We start from the raw sequence: 20,913 nt of genomic DNA on the forward strand, positions 1-20,913 counted from the left end.
GGGAAGGGTGGGACAGGAGGAGAACATGGAAGGAGTGGAGGAGGATGAACGTATGGATTTGGAAATGATGGCTGTCTCATTGATCTATCACTCCCTCCCTTTACGCAAGACTGAATGCCAGATGAATGGATGGATGTACAGATGAAGAAATGAAAGAGGCATTAAAGTATCTATAAACATACCTGAAGGAAATACGGATGCATGGAAGGGCAACGACAAACAGGAAAATCAAAGGAGCTAGAGAGATAGCTCAGAAGATGGAAGAATCGCAGAATACACTTAAGAAGAAGTTTTTTGTCTTGATCTATAATCCAAACCAATCAAGTTGTCTTAAACCCAAACCCATTTCAAATACATAAACCCAAAAGACCTACAATGTGTCAATGCTGGATCGACCATACAGAAACGAAGAAAATGAGGTTCAACAAAACAAGGAGGTTAAAGAAGACCAATCTCACAGCTCCTCGGATATGTGGCTTTAACAACCGAAATCCCATTAATCCCCTCCAGTCGGAGCGATGCTATTCCCCCGTCCAATTAGAGTAAGAGGCTTGAGTGTGACCGGAAAGGACAGACTAACTTTATTAGTATGAACATGCATGGACAGACAATACTGGAAACACAATCAGAGGAAACCGGATGTATTGCCACAACTGTTTAATGACAACAAACTGTGCGTGCTGGTGTGTGACTGTGTTTCTGTGCTTGTGTGCTGTGGGAAGATGGTCCAGTACTGTGAAAAAAGCCCGCCTCTCTTTTTGCTGTCGCTGCGTGAGACTGAATATGCTTTCGTATTCAAGGTCTTTTTGACTCCCACTCTCCCAGCCTGTAGAATTGCTGACTCTTTTTGCGGGAGGCCGCGTTTAATGATATCAAATGTTTTGAACATCGCTGAGAGCTGAGCGTGCATTGCAGCTCCACAATTTTCCTTCTGAATGTCTTGGTTACGCCATACGCTCTCGAACCGGCCATCTTTCTGTTGCTTTATACAGTAGGTGTAAATGATTTAAGGTCTAATATGAATCAAGAAGGGGTTAGTGTGCTTTTACCTTTAATAAGGCCGTGTCTGAGAAGACAAAATGGCCGCTTTACCGTTTAAAACTGTTAGAGAAACTATAATCATTGCATAAATATCTCGGTAAATCTTGTGTGTTTTTGTTGGGGTCTTCTTAAACTGTGGAATTCTTTTACATGATTTTCCACCTATGAGATTCCCTCCATCATGTGTCAATCGTAACATTGCAAAAGACTTTCAAAAGTAGGTACCGCCCTCTGTGATACTCATAGTTTGCTTAACTGCCTCCGCCATTGTGTTTCTAACATTGATGCCGCTTTCCCATTGGTTCTATCAACGCTTGTGTCGTTATCCCTGTGTGTCTTAAGCACCTCCCCCTGGCTGGTCAGTGGACCAATCAAAATCCTCAAGGGCTTTGTAAGAAACAACCACTAATCTGTTACCCTGACCCTTGATGTGTTATTCTTCACCTAGATTGGTCTTTTGGGGGCAATTTAACAGGGATTTGTATTCCATAGCATTCTACACCACCTGCTCAGATGTTAGGACCTATGTTCAGCTTATCTTAAAAAAAAGACTGCATGAAAAATTGTCCGACCAAGTTAGATACATTTTGGCAAAAGCGACCCAAGGATCCAAAGTTCTCTGTCGGACAGGACTTTTCCCAGTTCATTACAAAGACTTCCTATATATTGTACCCAGCCTTATTCCAAATTAACTCATACATCTTCTTTCCCAGGCTGCCTCCACTCTAACTCTTAAAGATAATACTATACTTCAGGTATGTGGATGATTCAGGCCTCAATCCAAAGGAACTAATGAACATCTGACTTTATATTTTGTCTCTTTTTTCAAAGCAATGCGTTTGCTCTTGACTGAAGAAACATTATGTAATTCAATGATTCATGCCAGCTTGGAAACCAACTCTTAAGCCGTCAGATGAAGGAATAGATAAAAACCTATTAGCTATTGTTGAAGAAGTAGGCTTACTCACAGATACAAATAAATACTTTTGCTTAGGGTACATCTAATCTCTGACATCTAGATTCTGTTGAACCAGCTCACAGACTTGTGAAGACAACTCTTTAGCAAATAAAATAGGATAACGATATTATAAATATGCCAAGCTTATTTGAAATCCCTATTCAAGTGGGCTTGCTAGTTAAGATGTAACAATTAAACTGCAGATATCGACTTACAAACTGGGAATCTTTAATCAGTTATGGAAAGATAATTAAAATATGTCCAGAAGTGTGTGTAGAAAATAATACTTCGAGACTGTCAACGGCCAGAGAGGTTTACACTTTAGACTGTTAACAATTTTACCCTAAAACCACAGATATCTAAACGTTCACAAAACGTACTGTTTACCTAAGGCACTCAAAAAGTCCAGTTTGTTGAATGGCACTATATGCATCTAAATTGGCCAGAATTTTCCTGCTGATGTTGTGTTTTTTACTTGATGTATAATATAATAGTTAGTATTTTAATTGTCATCTGTAACGTAAGTAGTCTGGGCTAAATGTTATCCTTTAAATCTTGGCAAAAGATATTGTCACGGACAACTTAATCGCCTGTGAGAAAGAAGAGCCCTGGATTGGAGGAGTTTGGCAAATCCAAACTATCTTCAGTAGATTTTATATAAAAATGGTCTTGGTTTTGTAACCTGATCACCAAATGATGCGTGGAGAACCACTCCAAAACGGAAATCTGGCCAAATCTCTAATAAATGATCTGTAGTATGCAGACTTTTTTTACCTGCAGCACCATTGTTGCACATTTAGAAAACAACTTAAACATTTCTATAAACTCTGATAATGAATAAAACATTTGACAGCCACTTGTATTTACCAAACTCTTGACAATGCACGGCTCTCCGTTAGAGTAGCTGTTCTCTCGTGAAGGCCTTGGAGTGGCAGTTTACCCCTGTTTTGCCAAAGGGAAATCTTTCTATTAGAAACGTACTATTTGCAGTCCAACCTGTAAAGGGTTTTCTAACCAATGGATCTTTCTTAAAACACCAAATATTATTCATTAACAATTTGAAAGGAGACATGTCATTTTAACCTTACCAGAATCTTTCTATTTACATTTGTATGCATTTGTCTCTTCACTGGCATGGAGCTTAAGGTTTATACACTGTAAAAAGTTATGCTAGCTTGTGCAACAACAAAAAAAGAAATAACATTGTCGAAGCTGTTCGCATCGCTTTTTGAGTAACTTCAACAGGGTTTAAATTATCGTAGATATTGCTAAATCATTTTGGATTGACTTAAAACGTGCCAGCTGCTTCATTTGTCAGAGTGAACTTGTGTAGGAATGAAAAGCTTGCAGTAATGTAGTTGTTTGCATCAAATTAGTTTGCTGCACAAACAGAAGCTAACATTTTTTAATTGATGGGAATATAGTTATTTTGCTACACCGGCTTTGTTGCAACGCCTCTTTCAGTGTGTCTACCTTGACTTATAAAGCTAGTCTGACTTGAAGCTAATGGCAGATCAACGACAGCTTTTCAAAGCCTCACCGTTTGGACCAAGCCTGGAAGCTAAACTCGGCAAACAAAATGTTAGCTGTGACTAGCAAGTTCGAGCTGCTAAGCTAACCTGGATAAGAATCAAAATAGCGCTTTAGCTTAGCTTCCTTACTTAGTTTGGACATTGGAGGTTTGAAGGGTCAAAGGTTAGCCAGGCCACCGCTGTAAATATAACACTTAGAGCAAGCAAGGAGTAGAAAAATAAACTGTAGACTTTTTGTATTCTTCTGTGGCGGGGTTTGAAGAAGCTAGCAGAGTTTTAAATGAAGGAAAAGCATTGCACTGGTTCTTGTCGCTTATGTGAAACGGCTACTTTTATGTTTCGTGGAAAACACTAATGAAGTTGCTTCTGATGTAAACAACAACAACAGATGTTGTTTTTTGACTGATGTACACAGTAAAAATGTTGTACCTGATGTAAAAAAAACAAACAACAACGGTGGTTAACCATTTGTGAACCATTAACGATGTTGCTTCTGATGTAAAGATTGATGATGCGTTTTCGTTGCCTCGTTCACTTCCGTCCGTCTGACGGGAAAAAACTGTCTGTCCGAGGAATAAATGAATGCAACAGCGAACGGACGGACAAACAAAAGGAAGGACAAACACCCCTGCTGACACGAGCCGAGCAACGTCATGCTGAGATGTTGTACTGTTGGAAAAAATACATTACCAGAGCTATTCTCTACCCGTAAAGTAACATTTAACATTGTAGAAGGATGATTATAACGAGAGTTAGGAGGAGAAAGAAGACAAGGAGGAAGGAGATGAACATTAAAGAAAAAAAAAAACATGAAGTTACAGCCATACATTGATTTCTGGGTCAGAGAGATTGAAATGGACTTCTCCTGCCCAGCATGTGTATTGTTATTGTGTCTATCTGTCCCTCTGTGTCTCTTCCCCCTCTCTCTCTGTCTCTCTGCTGCCAAAGCAACCCAAACTGGCAGCAATCCTTTCGTTCCCGTCTTTTCTCCCCAAATCCCCCTTTCTACCCTCCGTCTCCCTATGCCATGTTTTTCATATTTGGGAATGTCAATGTGCTACTTGTTGACACTGTGCATGAATGATAACATGTCTGTATATAGTATTAGAGAATCGTATCCCATTCCCCTGGTGTTGACAACAAAATGGTTCGAATGTACAGATTCTGGTTTTCTGTTCATCTTTTATTCCGTTCGATTACATGTTTTCTTTTTTTCAAATGTGTGTAGAACTTAAAACAAGGTGTTTTTAATTTAAACAAAGAAGTAACTTGCACATTAATGTTTGATTAACTAATTAAGGGTGTTTTTTTTTGGTAAAAAGGCAATATCTGCTGTTGTTGAATGAGAGAGGAGATCTTAAAGGAGTTATGTATCTTAAATAAATAATCTATAAGAGAGTTGCATGGGTTATTTGTACAGAAAAAAAGACACTGCTTGCTACTTCTAATACCATAACTGTATTCTCTAACAGAGGGTGAGGGATACTGTGTGTACATCTAAAGGTTATTTTGTCATTAAAGAAATAATAATAATAATAATAATATTAATAATAGTGTGTATATACTGTACAGTGTTATAAGTGAGCGTAGAGAGTTAAATCTACATATTTATTTAATGGAAACAAAAACACTCACTTCACTCAAGAATGACATATATTGCCTTTTTTGAAGAAGTTTGCTGAAAGTGTCTCTATCACTCTTTTTCCCCCCTTCCATCTTTCTCTTTTATTTTTATTTTTGGAGGGGCGGTTTATATTTCTCTGGCTTTTTCATTTCTTCACGGTTTATTCTGACTCAGCCATTGTCACTTTTTCCATTTGTCTGGCTGTTTGGTCACCCTCTCTCAACAGTATCCTCACCTGTCTTTTTACATGTATATCCATCTATAGTTCAAAACAATATGTCTCCCTTTGTCTCCATCTGTTTGATTCTCTCAAAGGATCATTTGTCTTTACTTCAGACACCATCTGTCTGATTCAGAACCGTCTGCCATTTCAAATCCGTCTCTTTTTCACATCTGCTTCCTTCATCCTGCACATCTTTCTCCACCTCCACCTCCACATCCTTTTCTTAATTCCTCTGTCCTTCTCTCTTCTCTCGTGCGTAGTTGGGATACTAAACGTTTGTTAATTTGATTTGGTTTAAAAATGGAACAGTTATATTGTTGATCATAATGATGTATTTCTTTTTTCTTTCAATGTTTTGATTTGTTTTCCTCTCATGATTTGCCGCTGTCCTCTGTGTGTGCGCGTGTGTGTTGATTTACTTTATTTCTATTAATTTTTGTTGAACACCAACTGATCAGAAGAAAGTTGTTGTATGTGTGTTGCCACTAACTGTGACTGCTCTTCATGGTACTTCTGATAAAACCAATAAAATAAAGTTTGGGATACCCTGTTTCAGAGACCCTTCGACTCCACTGCCTTTCTAGTTCGTGTGTGTGTGTGTGTGTGTGTGTGTGTGTGTGTGTGTGTGTGTGTGTGTGTGTGTGTGTGTGTGTGTGTGTGTGTGTGTGTGTGTGTGTGTGTGTGTGTGTGTGTGTGTGTGTGTGTGTGTGTGTGTGTGTGTGTGTGTGTGTGTGTGTGTGTGTGTGTGTCTTACATTCAATCTGTGATGAACAGCTTTAAGATAAAAGCTTAATTATTATGCACATTTCCATTGGAGTTTATATATATATATATAAATGGGCAAGCAGCTCTTTTGTTAGCGTGTCTCGCTCTCTCCCTATATCTCCCGCTCAACCTCCCCTAGAAGAAAACATCCATTTTATTTCACAGACTGTTGACGCTGTCTGAATGTCTGACATCTCATTAGCTGTCATCTCAGTTGTTCTGTCATCGTGTCAGACGGAGCGACGGACGCATCATCACTAATTAACTGTCCGTGTTTTCATGTGTCATATGAAAAAATAATTAAGTGTCAGCTGCTGTTTCCTTGATGTTCACCAATCTTTCTTCACGGGTGAAAATTCAGACGAGATCAATTATTCACTTGTATTCAAAGAAAAGCTCATTTTAACCCACCAAAAGAAAATCCCATAAAAGCTATTTTAATGTTTGGCTAATGCACTAATTAAACATGTCTTCTATATCGTCGTAGCAGATTTAAATAATTTAGTACAATGAGGTCTTTGTTTCGTATCAAATGCACAGCCGTAGTTTATAAGCAGCACCTGTTGGTTTTTATCACATATGCCGTATTAAAGGTGGAAGGATTGGTTTATCCTGACAATTTGACTCTTAATATTTCCCTATTAATTACCAGATCTTTGTGTTTTTATGTTTGTGTAGTTAAGGAGGGAACACCGAAACAAAGCAGATGGTTCAAAATTAGGCTAAAAAATCTGTATAACTGTTATGACAGACATGTCATGATAATTGTAATATTGAAAACAAAACAATACATGATAGTTACTTTTTGAATAGACAGATGTTTACATTAGACCTGTGCGCTATACCAACAAATAAAGAGGCTTGAATCCAGTACTTATTTCTTTCTTAGTAACAAATGTTAGTCCAGTATTCACTAGTTGCAAATTAACTATCAAAGAATTTGGATCTGCAAGTTTGATAGTGTGCAGGAGTTTATTTTAATACTTTTGATCTACTCGTCCCTTCCCTTCCCTCGACCTGACTCTTGAAGTAGAAATGCAAAAATGTTCTTCTGGTCTGAGTCCAGCACTCAATATATTATATAAATATTATCCCATTGGTCCACCAACTCATTCCAAAAATGTGGTTCTGGCTTGCTAAATATTTAACAGTCTTCACTAGTCACTCGTTTGCTTTGACTCTCTGAAATTGCACCGAACAAGAAGTGTGCAGTCAGCTTATCATAGTTTCTGTGCAGGGAGCACTTGTACAGAGTGGCTTACAGAAGGAATAGTCCAGGCAGGGCACACAAGTCACGCTTACATTAGCTGATTGTCATCCAATTCGAGTGTAATTAAAATGTGACACTTGTCCCTGTTACTATGCTGATGCCATTTGCTGAAGCAGCTCCCGCCTCCATCTCAGCCTCGTCCATATGTGCTATATTTGCTTGTAATGTTGGCTGAGATTTATGTGTATGAAGGGGGGATTAGTTATCTAGCAGCATTGCAGATTGCTGCCCGGAATCTAAAATCTAATCACGTTACCATTTGTCAATCCCTTGTCCGTAAATGTCTAAATTGGCAAATGGAGATAGGAGCACATTGCCTGTAGACTCTAAAGAAACACCGTTATACTCCACACTAAGCTGACCAACTGGACGGTGTAGGCGATTTAAAAGAATGATGATTATACAATCCATCAATTTAATATACTTTCTCCTACAAAAATAACCTTCCTACTTAACAAAAATGCATTTTCAATTGCGTCTTCTTCCTGATTACAGTTTGAAACTGTGGGAAATTGAGACAAAACCAAATAAAACGCAAAATAAATACTTGGTTTAGTTAAGTACATTACCATGGTCCAGATTTAAATATATACGTTTGTTAGCGTTATTTAAGATACGGGCGGCAATTTAAATAATTAAACATTGAAATGTGGCTTCACACAGGACATAAAACCAGACTCCAAGTGAAGTCCTTTGCTGGTCTGATCCCACCATCAACCCTTGTGCTACGTCAAAACCTCAAATTCAGGAACAAATCTGAAAAGATATGTCCTTCAAAATGAAATAGACAATGTATTATGTGTTATTTTTAGGAGGACAGGTTGAAATAAGAGCACACTTCTAGTCGACCTTCCTGGTGAAGTGGAGGGTCAAAGTTGAGTTGTGAAGCTCCAAGATAACCACCTGCAGAACTGTTAGACAAAACTAAATGGTGTGAATAAAAAGGTCCCATCTGGTCCGTCGGAAGCCTTTATAACATCTGACTGATGGATGAGTTGTATTCTATTTTCCTCCTTTTCCCATGCTGCCACTGTGATGGATCGTGCTCATTCTCTGTGAGCGGTGATGGATTTTTCCCATCAAAGTCAATCCGCATCCTGTTTTTTTATTCTATAATAAACAACTTTGTCTTGTATATGTGAATTTAAACTTATTTTATATCATGCTTGCAGAATGTGTTTCTAAGAGTGGGTCAGTATAAGAGTTTCGCTGTGATGTGTTTTGTGCCCTTGTTTCTTGTGTACAGGTGTTAACCTTGTCTCCTTTCATTACCTGCCTGCTGCTGTGTCTAAAATCTCATTATGTTGTCACATTTGATTTCTAGACAGGTGCTAGTCTCAATGGCCTCTGTTTCCGGGTAAGCATGCTGAGTGAATTTATGTCAGTGTGTGGGTGCATGCTGATCCTGAGCACTGAATAATGCCTAAACTGTAAGAAAGTCTGCGCTGGCTGCCAGACTGCACAGCCACTTAGAGAGACAGCAGGACCAGCCGTGGGTTTTCACTGCTCTGCTCACTCCTTTGTTCCCATGTGTCAGTCAGTGCTCAAACACAGCCTATTAAAGGTCACCTATTGTGCAAAATCCACGTTTTCATGTCTTTTATACAGAAACATGTGCCCCCTAAAGAGATTCTGAAAGTTTCAAGAAAAAAGATTCTCTCTCTTTTTCTCCTGATCCATTTATGTAAAAACCTGTTTGAAAATGAACTGATCAGATGTTGGCCACTTTATGATGTCATAACGATGTTTTTTCTTGTGTAACCATTAGCCAATCACCAACCAAGGTAACCCCCCCCCCCCCCACCTTATCACCTGAATCTCCTCCTATAGCACCATTGTGTTCTTTTTAACCAAATCTCTCTCAAGGGGCGTGGGGAGGGGCTCCTTATTTTCATCTAAAGTAACAGACAGAGAATCAGCACTTTTGAAACAGGGCTCAAACAGAGGGGATTATGGGTAATGCTGCAATGATCTGTTTGGTGTTTTCAGCCAATCAGAGACAGGTTATGTATATATCTGAGACATATAATATATTGATGAAAAACAGTATAATAGGAGACCTGTAAAAGAAAGTTTGGATGGTCATTGTAATATATTCTGGTACCCATATCTACATGTATATAAACTGGACTTGGCAATATAAATTCTTCCCAAACAATAGCATAATTTAAGTGGTATAACATATTTCTGCTTTAGATAGTAGTGAGAAAACTGATCTGTTTCTGCATTTTGCATCTGGGATTTGCATAAAAAATGTTTAAAACACTTTTAGTATTTTACAAAATAAATCGCACTAATAGTAAAATATTTGAAATTCCCCATACAATTCTGAAATCTCCTACGACATATTTGCTTCTTTCATTAAGAAATTGTAACCACATGCATTCAACTCTAATACACTGCACAAAAGGCATGTGCAAAGATATACTACAAACTTTTGTCAGATTTACAAGGCTGTAGGACCAGTTCTGTTCAATACATCTCAATAATAGTGGAGCTGGGGGCAAAATAACAAGCCTAACTCCAACAGTCCAACATTAGTGGTCAAAGAAATGCCTTTAAACATATCAATAAATGTGCTCACTGATAATAACAGAATACTGAAACGCAATACAAACTGCAATGCATCAGTGGGGTTCTCCAAGAGCCCCAGAACAGCTTTCATCAAACACAGTTGTTATGCAGAGCTGCACACAAGCTATTTGTTTCTCTCTTTCTCCATTTCTGTGTTTGGTTCCTTCCTCCTGTCTTTGTGAATGCAGGGCTTGAGCCTGGCCTCTGGTAGTATGAGTTCTTCTTTCAAGGTCTCCATATTGGAAAGGTCATTAGCTTTAGGTTTGTTTGGCAGCTGCTGGACGTCTTCTTAATTTTTCGTAAATGCTTGTAAGCTAATCATTATCCCAATAAGGACAACCCAACTGTCCATATTTTAGTTTGACCTATTCTGTACACATATCATTGCATGTCTGTCCACACTGAAAGAGGGATTCTTTCTCTATTGCTTCTACTTTTACCCTCTTAGTGTAAAATTAGAGTTACATTTTTTCCTTAATCAAGGCTCTATGGACAGTGATACTGTTTGATTGTGAAACGCTTTGAGGCAAATGTGCGATTTGACACACAGTTGACTCGATTTGTCTTTGGGGGATATTTGTAGATCGTGCTGTTTTACCTAGACTCAGAAGAGAGGATCGACATCATAAGTTCACTGAGAGTCCAGGATGTGTTTAGCCTTGCTCAGCTGCAAACATGGTGATGTGGAAAAGCTTCTCTGTGAGGGTAGGTTTTTACTTCATTTGTTTATCTATTCATGTTGCCCTTCACAAGCCCAACATTTAGTTTTGTATACATCCTCGAGTCTAGAGAGAAGAGGTTGTCGTGTCTGTATTTACAGTATGGCAGGGGAAATGCACACTCTTTATGTTTCAATTTGTCATAACATTGTTTCACTGTCTAGACATTCATCTGGTTCATACTGTATACTTCTTTATTCTTCATGCCTTATTTTTGCTTCGAAATCAAACATTATCTGGTCAACAATGAGAGCTTGGACAGCTCCAGAATAACAACAACTGGCAGGCATGTGCACAGACTTCTTAGTAGATACAGTGGGGCAAAAAAGTATTTAGTCAGCCACCAATTGTGCAAGTTCTCCCACTTAAAAAGATGAGAGGCCTGTAATTTTCATCCTAGGTACACTTCAACTATGATAGACAGAATGGGGGGAAAGAATCCAGGAAATCACATTGTAGGATTTTTAATGAATTAATTGGTACATTCCTCGGTAAAATAAGTATTTGGTCACCTACAAACAAACAAGATTTCTGTCTCTCACAGACCTGTAACTTAAGGTGACCAGATTTTCAAAATTAAAACCGGGGACATTTTGAGTTTTGCGGTCAATATATAATTAACATATCCAATTTTCTTCACTGTTAAAGAAAAAAGGGGGACAATTCTGGTTCAATGTAATTCGAACATTTGAACTGTTGGATACAAACAGAAGGACAATAGATCATATATGAGACTTCAAAGGTCATTATTTTGAAACTGTACATCAGATTGTCCTGATTCTCTCTGAGTGATTAGATGGGGTGTCTTGCTATCACCCTGAAGTGAAATAAGTACTTGATAGTGAATAGTTTTTGTTTTAATCTTATCTAAAAACAGAAGGACTGTAAATGACCTTTAATATGTTTAACCTTTTGTAGAGGTGGTTATATTTGTGTGCCGATGTTTTCCTGTGGTAAAGTTTTAGTTTTGTACTTTTATTTTGATAGTTATAAGATCCGGACTTTTATTTTGAAGGGACTTTTGCCGGAAGTGAATAGAGAACGAAGGATTGTAAACACGTGTAATGACTGATGAATGACGGAGAAATTAACTTCAGATAATTAGTTACGTTAGGTTTTTAGCACCTGGCTGATAGGGGCACAAGGTTTGTTTTTACTTTAATTAATATGTGTATTGATATTATGTGGTGTTATTTCGTAGTTTTGCAGAGTTTTGAGTTCACGCTTTTGTATTAGCAAAACAGCTATATAAGGAATGGAGATGTTTTATCTGTGAGATGGTGGCTAATTATTGTGTTTTCTTTCTTTTCTTAGCTCTTACGTTGGTACTTAACAATTAATGTATACATGCAAGTGTGTACAATAAAAGGATACCATCAGTTTGAGAGTTAGACCATTATTCAGCTGGTGACGCTACAAGGACGATAGCCCATGTATGAGATTTCAAAAGTATTTTATTTTGAAACTCCACATCAGATTGTCCTGATTTTCTCTGATTGACTAGATGGGGTCTCCTGCTATCACCCTGAAGTGAAATAAGTATTTGATTGACTTTGAATGACTCGTTGATTGTGGACAGTTTCCATTAAATAATAATCAAAATATAGATGGACAATAGATCTAATTTGAGATTTTAAATAGAAGACTTTTAAAATTGTGTTTTAGAAAGTAATGTTATTTTAGGAGTGTTGTGAGATGGTGTCAACATCAATTGAAATTAGTCACCCAGTGAAAATGTCAGATATGTCTTCATAACTGTATACTTACATTTTACATTCACTCAGTTATAATGTGGTAGCTATACGTAGTTTGTTTTAAATTATTATTGATCACATCATATAGCACATATTTCTTAACTTAAGCTCCAGTATATATGAATATGTTTGGTGTGTTTTTCAGGTATATTTGTTATTGACCGAGTAAACGCTTTTATTTTGAAGGCAGTTTTTACAGGCCTCTACCGTAATGCATAGGATATTCGCGCACCGCAATACAACGTGCGGGCTGGCTTGACTGTGTTTTCTGAAGTGGGGACTAGCTTGACCACAGTCTGTTTACCCAGTGTTTCCTGACATGAAACGTTTTATTTCACCTTGCTATGTGTTTAAAGGCCCAGTGAAGTGCATGTTTTTGCACCAAAATGAAATGGCAGTTTCATTCCTTACATATCATTGTGCCTGTTCATGGCTAAAATAATTTTTAATAATTCATAATTAATGAATTAATGAATTATTAATTTTGCCGTCTGAGCCTAACGGAAGTTGCAGACGATAGTGGCTGTGACGTCACAAGATGTACCCAGTTGCGATTGTAAACATGGCGGAGACTCTGGAAAGTGATACTAGTGTGAGAGAAATGATTGATTTGGACAGCTTTTCGGACAGGATAGATGAGGAAAGTGATCAATTTGGTGCACTTTGAGGGCAACATTAAGAGATTTACGGATACAGCTCTCAACACTCATATGAAACATATATTTCAATAATCAAAAAACATTGGAATGATTTCTTAACCTATTTTATACAACTAATATTACATAGATGGAAATATTTGTTTACATAGATGACCAAACCCACTGAGATAACTTAGGCTACAGTTTACCTCCCTGAGCTGACGTTATCTCTCTCAGTCCCACAGGAGAGCACTCTCCCTCTCCTTATTGTTGAAACAGCTAATCTCCGTTAGCTCCGAGCTAGCACCAGATGCTAACAACAAACCTGTAACTCTCTCAGTCTCTCTTTCTCTCTCTCTCGAATCGACCAGTGGCCTTTATTTATCATGATCAATCAAAGAATCTCCGAAACAATGACACCAGCCAGGCTCACCTTCATCTTTTGGGAACAGAAACATCGCCACTTCGGCAGACTTGACATTACTACAGCCAGCGGCAATGCATCGTTTCCCCTGTGTTTTTCATCCCTCTTTCTTCACTGTCGCCTCCATTGTCAGGTTTTCTCGATTGGCAATCACTTCCAGTCGACTCCGACACACTTTCCAGGAAAATACTAGCTCAAAAACGTTGAGAAATTCGACTTTGAAAAAGAGAAAAAACAAACGGTGGTGAATGTAAACAGTGCAGCGGCGTCCATCTCGTGACGTCACGCAGTAGATCGCAAGCCACGCCCACGAAGGCGAAGGTCGACTGCAGATTTCCCCGGAAAATTCAAAACTCGTCAAATTTGTTGCTATTCCAACATTTTTTGATATGGGTTCCAATGGACAATTTTGGTCATTACTATACGTATTAGCATAACAGATCATGCACAGGTGCACACTTCACTGGGCCTTTAACGTATATTAAAAAACGGGGACATTTCCGGGGAAAGTTTCAACCGGGGACAGGCCAATACAAATGAAAACGGAGACGTCTGGTCACCAGTGGTGTAGTGGCCGTTGGACGCGGGGGTACGACGTACCCCCACTTATTTGAAGCATGATTTTTTTTTTTAATAGTCTAATAAATATAAAATCATTGCCAGTGTTATCAGTTGCAAGTCTATATTTGTTGTAACAATGACGAAAACATAATAGGCAGATTTCACATTAATTATAATAAAAACGCAAATATGCCCCCTACACCCTACCCCTACACCTAGGGCTGGGCGATATATCGAGTTTTGAATTTACATCGATATATTTTCATGCGCGATATAGGATTACATCATATCGTATATATCGATATATATTAAAACAAGCTGCAAGTTGCTGCAAACTCCGCTGCAAACTCTCTCTGCCCCGCGGCCCGCCTCTCTGTATCTCCAAGCAGCAGCAACGGCGCCCTGCCGCCTCCCCCTCACTACCCCCTCGCCCTCACCCCCACCTCCCGACATTTGCATGAAGAAGCATGGCAGCAGCAGCGAACAATCCGGAGATAGAGGAGGAGACAGAAAGGAGAGAAGGTGATACAGAAAACGAGGATGAACTGGTTGTTAAGAAGAAAACAAACGGCTCTCTCATTTGGAGATGGTTTGGTTTTCAAGCGGCAGACGTGGAGCAGAAAAATGCACTTTGTAGACAATGCCGGAAAAAAGTTGCAACGAAAGGGTCGAGCACAACAAATCTCTTCCACCACTTACAACAGAAGCACAAAGTGCAGTATGAGGAGTGTATTAAACTGCGTGCTGCAACCCAGACCGTCAAGACTTGTCAGCCTCCTGCCTCAAAGCAAATCACGCTACACAACTCACTCACACGTGGTGTGCCTTATGAAAAAAAAAGCGAAAAGTGGCGTGAAATAACGAAGGCAGTGGCATATCACTTAGCCAAAGACATGGTCCCCACGTCGACTGTGGAGCAGACCGGCTTTGTAAAGCTGCTAAAAGCTGTTGACCCCAGGTACGAGTTACCTGGTCGAAATTACTTTGCAAGAGAAAGCAGTAATTGAGGGAATGAGGGAGGATGCAAGAAAGAAGGAAGAATGGTATCTTTATTTATTTATGCTGGTAGTTTTTGTTCCTGAATTATTTCATGCATGTTGATGTGCAGCTTCTAAACGTTAAATAAAGTGCCTGTGTGAGGTTTGGCTTCAAACTAGGACTGTCTGTTTTGTTTTTACTTTACGGAAAAAATATCGAGATATATATCGTATATCGCCATTCAGCTAAAAAATATCGAGATATGAATTTTGGCCCATATCGTGCAGCCCTACCTACACCCTACCCCTCCGTTTGCGCGTTAACGCGGAGGGTCCGCCATATTGAGGGATGTTCCAAACCAACGAGTGTGGAGCGGTGTGGAGGGGGAGTGGGCTATCAAGCCCTCAAACAGCGAGTCTGCAGCGGTGCTGACTTGAGACCGGTCTCTACCTGACCGGAGTCACGCTGTGTGTGTCCGTCAGGAAACACGCTGTTTACAAGTAGTTCCAGCAAACATCCACTGATAAACTGCGATGTTAACAACCTCATGATAACCTCATATGTTTTAACTTAGGATCATACCTGTGTTTAGTCTAGAAAAAGGTAAATGTGTACATTTTATTATAAAGTTGTGTATATTTACAGACTGTTGCAAAAACCAAGAAGCTTATAAACATCAGGTTTAAAACTAAAAGAGCTTTACAAAAAAGTAACACAATGAAATATGTTTGGAGTTTTATTTGAATTATTAATTTACATTTTTTGTCTAAGAGATGCTGATTTGAAACCGTTGTTACATACAGTTACGGCATTTCCTGTTTCTGCCGGAGAGAGGGGAGTTTGTCCCAAAGCTTGCTGCTGTATTTACTCCCTCCATCTGACAGGAGGGAGCCTCGTTGAGCTGCGAGTATGGCTACAGACGGAGTTCACTCTGTCACGGAGGGGTAGGGTCGAGGGAGTGGTTTGGGATTGGGCCTTAGTATCATTAAAGTGGCTATTGACGCCGTTAACATGTGTTACATATAAAGTTATGAAAGAGATAAGGAGGAGAAAAGGCATGTGGAAGTAAGCAATGAATGTAAAATGTCGAAATCCTCTGTTTAACGCAACAACGGACATGAAAGACGTGGAGGGCCGGCCCCCAGCAACGCCAGCCGGCCCACAGGGTGGAGCCAGCAGAGGATATATAACAGCTGAAAAAGTGGTTCTCGCTCTTTCCTTCGCCCACGAGAGCCAGAACACAGCTGTTTTTCGGACTGAACCATATTCTGCTTGTAACATTACCGTGCCTTTTTTAATTAAAGTACCCATTTGAACCTTCTCAGAGACTCAATTAGTCTCCTTTTTTAAAGCTTCTCTCCTGGACGCGAGAATAACGAACACAGTTAACACACTCCAAACTCCACTATGGCCAAGACCAACGAGCTGTCAAAGGACAGCAGAAACAAAATTGTAGACCTGCACAAGGCTGGGAAGACTGAATCTGCAATAGGTAAGCAGCTTGGTGTGAAGAAATCAACTGTGGGAGCAATTATTAGAAAATGGAAGACATACAAGACCACTGATACTCTCCCTCGATCTGGGGCTCCACGCAAGATCTCACCCCGTGGGGTCAAAATGATCACAAGAACGGTGAGCAAAAATCCCAGAACCACACGGGGGGACCTAGTCAATGACCTGCAGAGAGCTGGGACCAAAGTAACAAAGGCTACCATCAGTAACACACTACGCCGCCAGGGACTCAAATCCTGCAGTGCCAGACGTGTCCCCCTGCTTAAGCCAGTACATGTCCAGGCCGTCTGAAGTTTGCTAGAGAGCATTCAGATGATCCTGAAGAGGATTTGGAGAATGTCATATGGTCAGATGAAACCAAAATAGAACTTTTTGGTAAAAACTCAACTAGACGTGTTCGGAGGATAAAGAATGGTGAGTTGCATCCAAAGAACACCATAGCTACTGTGAAACATGGGGGTGGAAACATCATGCTTTGGGGCTGTTTTTCTGCAAAGAGACCAGGACGACTGATCCGTGTAAAGGAAAGAATGAATGGGGCCATGTATCGTGAGATTTTGAGTGACAACCTCCTTCCATCAGCAAGGGCATTGAAGATGAAACGTGGCTGGGTCTTTCAGCATGACAATGATCTCAAACACACCGCCCAGGCAACGAAGGAGTGGCTTCGTAAGAAGCATTTCAAGGTCCTGGAGTGGCCTAGCCAGTCTCCAGATCTCAACCCCATAGAAAATCTTTGGAGGGAGTTGAAAGTCCGTGTTGCCCAGCGACAGCCCCAAAACATCACTGCTCTGAGATCTGCATGGAGGAATGGGCCAAAATACCAGCAACAGTGTGTGAAAACCTTGTGAAGATTTACAGAAAACGTTTGACCTGTGTCATTGCCAACAAAGGGTATATAACAAAGTATTGAGATGAAGTTTTGTTATTGACCAAATACTTATGTTCCACCACAATTTGCAAATAAACTCTTTAAAAATCAGACAATGTGATTTTCTGGATTTTTTTTTCTCATTTTGTCTCTCATAGTTGAGGTATACCTAGGATTAAAATTACAGGCCTCTCTCATCTTTTTAAGTGGGAGAACTTGCACAATTGGTGGCTGACTAAATACTTTTTTGCCCCACTGTATATACTGTCCAACGGCCAGCAGTGACTTGCTTTAAATGCATTTATTCTTTTTGTGACAGCGTTGTATTGGCCAAGACATAAAAGAAAATGGTAACAATTCTAAATCAGGGTTCTTCAATGACAAGGAATATTAAACAACAAATATACACAGAATACATTTAGATTAAAGAAAATGATACTGCTATGCAAGTTGTTTTACTTTTTAGAGAGCAGCTAGATCTGTATGAGCTAGGCCTTTACTCACCAGGAGCGTTTTTCACATGCTATTAGTTCACAGGTTAATATACATTTCAAGACGTTTGTATGCAACAAATACTTTTACACAGACCTTGAATATTAATATACACAGACACACATAACGTATGTAGTAAAAACCTGCCACACAAAGCCAGGCAATAGCACTGTATTATTTCTGCTGCTTTTACCTTTGTAATTAATAGCTGCTCTTACGGCTTGATTGACAGCTTTGAATGGCATTTACTGTGTGTGTGTGTGTGTGTGTGTGTGTGTGTGTGTGTGTGTGTGTGTGTGTGTGTGTGTGTGTGTGTGTGTGTGTGTGTGTGTGTGTGTGTGTGTGTGTGTGTGTGTGTGTGTGTGTCTGTGTGTGTATGTGTATGTGTATGTGTATGTGTGTGTGTGTGTGTGTGTGTGTGTGTGTGTGTGTGTGTGTGTGTATGTGTGTGTGTGTGTGTGTGTGTGAGAGAGATTGTGTGTACTGTATGTGTGTGTGTGTTAACCATGTCAGAGAATGTATGTATCACATACATGGTATGGATTTAAAATAAATGTCTGGCAAATACCAGGGCATGAACTCTATCCCGTGTGTGTGTGTGTGTGTGTGTGTGTGTGTGTGTGTGTGTGTGTGTGTGTGTGTGTGTGTGTGTGTGTGTGTGTGTGTGTGTGTGTGTGTGTGTGTGTGTGTGTGTGTGTGTGTGTGTGTGTGTGTGTGTGTGTGTGTGTGTGTGTGTGTGTGTGTGTGTGTGTGTGTGTGTGTGTGTGTGTGTGTGTCCTGCTAACCCCTAGTTGTGTATATTTAAAGAATGTTGCAAAAACCAAGAATCTTATAAACATCAGGTTTAAAACTAAAACAGCTTTACGAAAAAGTAACACAATGAAATATGTTTGGAGTTTTATTTGAGTTATTAATTTACATTTTTGTCTAAGAGATGCTGATTTGAAACCGTTGTTACATACAGTTACGGCCTTTCCTGTTTCTGCCGGAGAGAGGGGAGTTTGTCCCAAAGCTTGCTGCTGTATTTACTCCCTCCATCTGACAGGAGGGAGCCTCGTTGAGCTGTGAGTGTGGCTACAGACGGAGTTCACTCTGTCACGGAGGGGTAGGGTCGAGGGAGTGGTTTGGGATTGGGCCTTAGTATCATTAAAGTGGCTATTGACGCCGTTAACATGTGTTACATATAAAGTTATGAAAGAGATAAGGAGGAGAAAAGGCATGTGGAAGTAAGCAATGAATGTAAAATGTCGAAATCCTCTGTTCAACGCAACAACGGACATTAAAGACGTGGAGGGCCGGCCCCCAGCAACGCCAGCCGGCCCACAGGGTGGAGCCAGCAGAGGATATATAACAGCTGAAAAAGTGGTTCTCGCTCTTTCCTTCGCCCACGAGAGCCAGAACACAGCTGTTTTTCGGACTGAACCATATTCTGCTTGTAACATTACCGCCCTTTTTTTAATTAAAGTACCCATTTGAACCTTCTCAGAGACTCAATTAGTCTCCTTTTTTAAAGCTTCTCTCCTGGACGCGAGAATAACGAACACAGTTCACACACTCCAAACTCCACTATGGCCAAGACCAAAGAGCTGTCAAAGGACAGCAGAAACAAAATTGTAGACCTGCACCAGGCTGGGAAGACTGAATCTGCAATAGGTAAGCAGCTTGGTGTGAAGAAATCAACTGTGGGAGCAATTATTAGAAAATGGAAGACATACAAGACCACTGATACTCTCCCTCGATCTGGGGCTCCACGCAAGATCTCACCCCGTGGGGTCAAAATGATCACAAGAACGGTGAGCAAAAATCCCAGAACCACACGGGGGGACCTAGTCACTGACCTGCAGAGAGCTGGGACCAAAGTAACAAAGGCTACCATCAGTAACACACTACGCCGCCAGGGACTCAAATCCTGCAGTGCCAGACGTGTCCCCCTGCTTAAGCCAGTACATGTCCAGGCCGTCTGAAGCTTGCTAGAGAGCTTTCAGATGATCCTGAAGAGGATTTGGAGAATGTCATATGGTCAGATGAAACCAAAATAGAACTTTTTGGTAAAAACTCAACTAGACGTGTTCGGAGGAGAAAGAATGCTGAGTTGCATCCAAAGAACACCATACCTACTGTGAAACATGGGGGTGGAAACATCATGCTTTGGGGCTGTTTTTCTGCAAAGGGACCAGGACGACTGATCCGTGTAAAGGAAAGAATGAATGGGGCCATGTATCGTGAGATTTTGAGTGACAACCTCCTTCCATCAGCAAGGGCATTGAAGATTAAACGTGGCTGGGTCTTTCAGCATGACAATGATCTCAAACACACACCCCGGGCAACGAAGGAGTGGCTTCGTAAGAAGCATTTCAAGGTCCTGGAGTGGCCTAGCCAGTCTCCAGATCTCAACCCCATAGAAAATCTTTGGAGGGAGTTGAAAGTCCGTGTTGCCCAGCGACAGCCCCAAAACATCACGGCTCTGAGATCTGCTTGGAGGAATGGGCCAAAATACCAGCAACAGTGTGTGAAAACCTTGTGAAGACTTACAGAAAACGTTTGACCTCTGTCATTGCCAACAAAGGGTATATAACAAAGTATTGAGATGAACTTTTGTTATTGACCAAATACTTATTTTCCACCATAATTTGCAAATAAATTCTTTAAAAATCAGACAATGTGATTTTCTGGATTTTTTTTTCTCATTTTGTCTCTCATAGTTGAGACATACCTAGGATGAAAATTACAGGCCTCTCTCATCTTTTTAAGTGGGAGAACTTGCACAATTGGTGGCTGACTAAATACTTTTTTGCCCCACTGTATATACTGTCCAAAGGCCAGCAGTGACTTGCTTTAAATGCATTTATTCTTTTTGTGACAGCGTTGTATTGGCCAAGACATAAAAGAAAATGGTAACAATTCTAAATCAGGGTTCTTCAATGACAAGGAATATTAAACAACAAATATACACAGAATACATTTAGATTAACGAAAA

General features: G+C 39.9%; 1 protein-coding gene across 1 annotated transcript in view; it reads left to right on the top strand.

Moving 5' to 3' along the window:
- Nucleotides 1–20,913, top strand: part of LOC307043204 (mitogen-activated protein kinase kinase kinase kinase 3-like) — a 99,101-nt gene that overhangs the window by 66,886 nt on the left and 11,302 nt on the right. The gene's annotated exons all lie outside the window — the stretch shown is intronic.

This window comes from Notothenia rossii (assembly GCF_949606895.1).
Source record: "Notothenia rossii genome assembly, chromosome: 6".
NCBI lineage: Eukaryota > Metazoa > Chordata > Actinopteri > Perciformes > Nototheniidae > Notothenia > Notothenia rossii.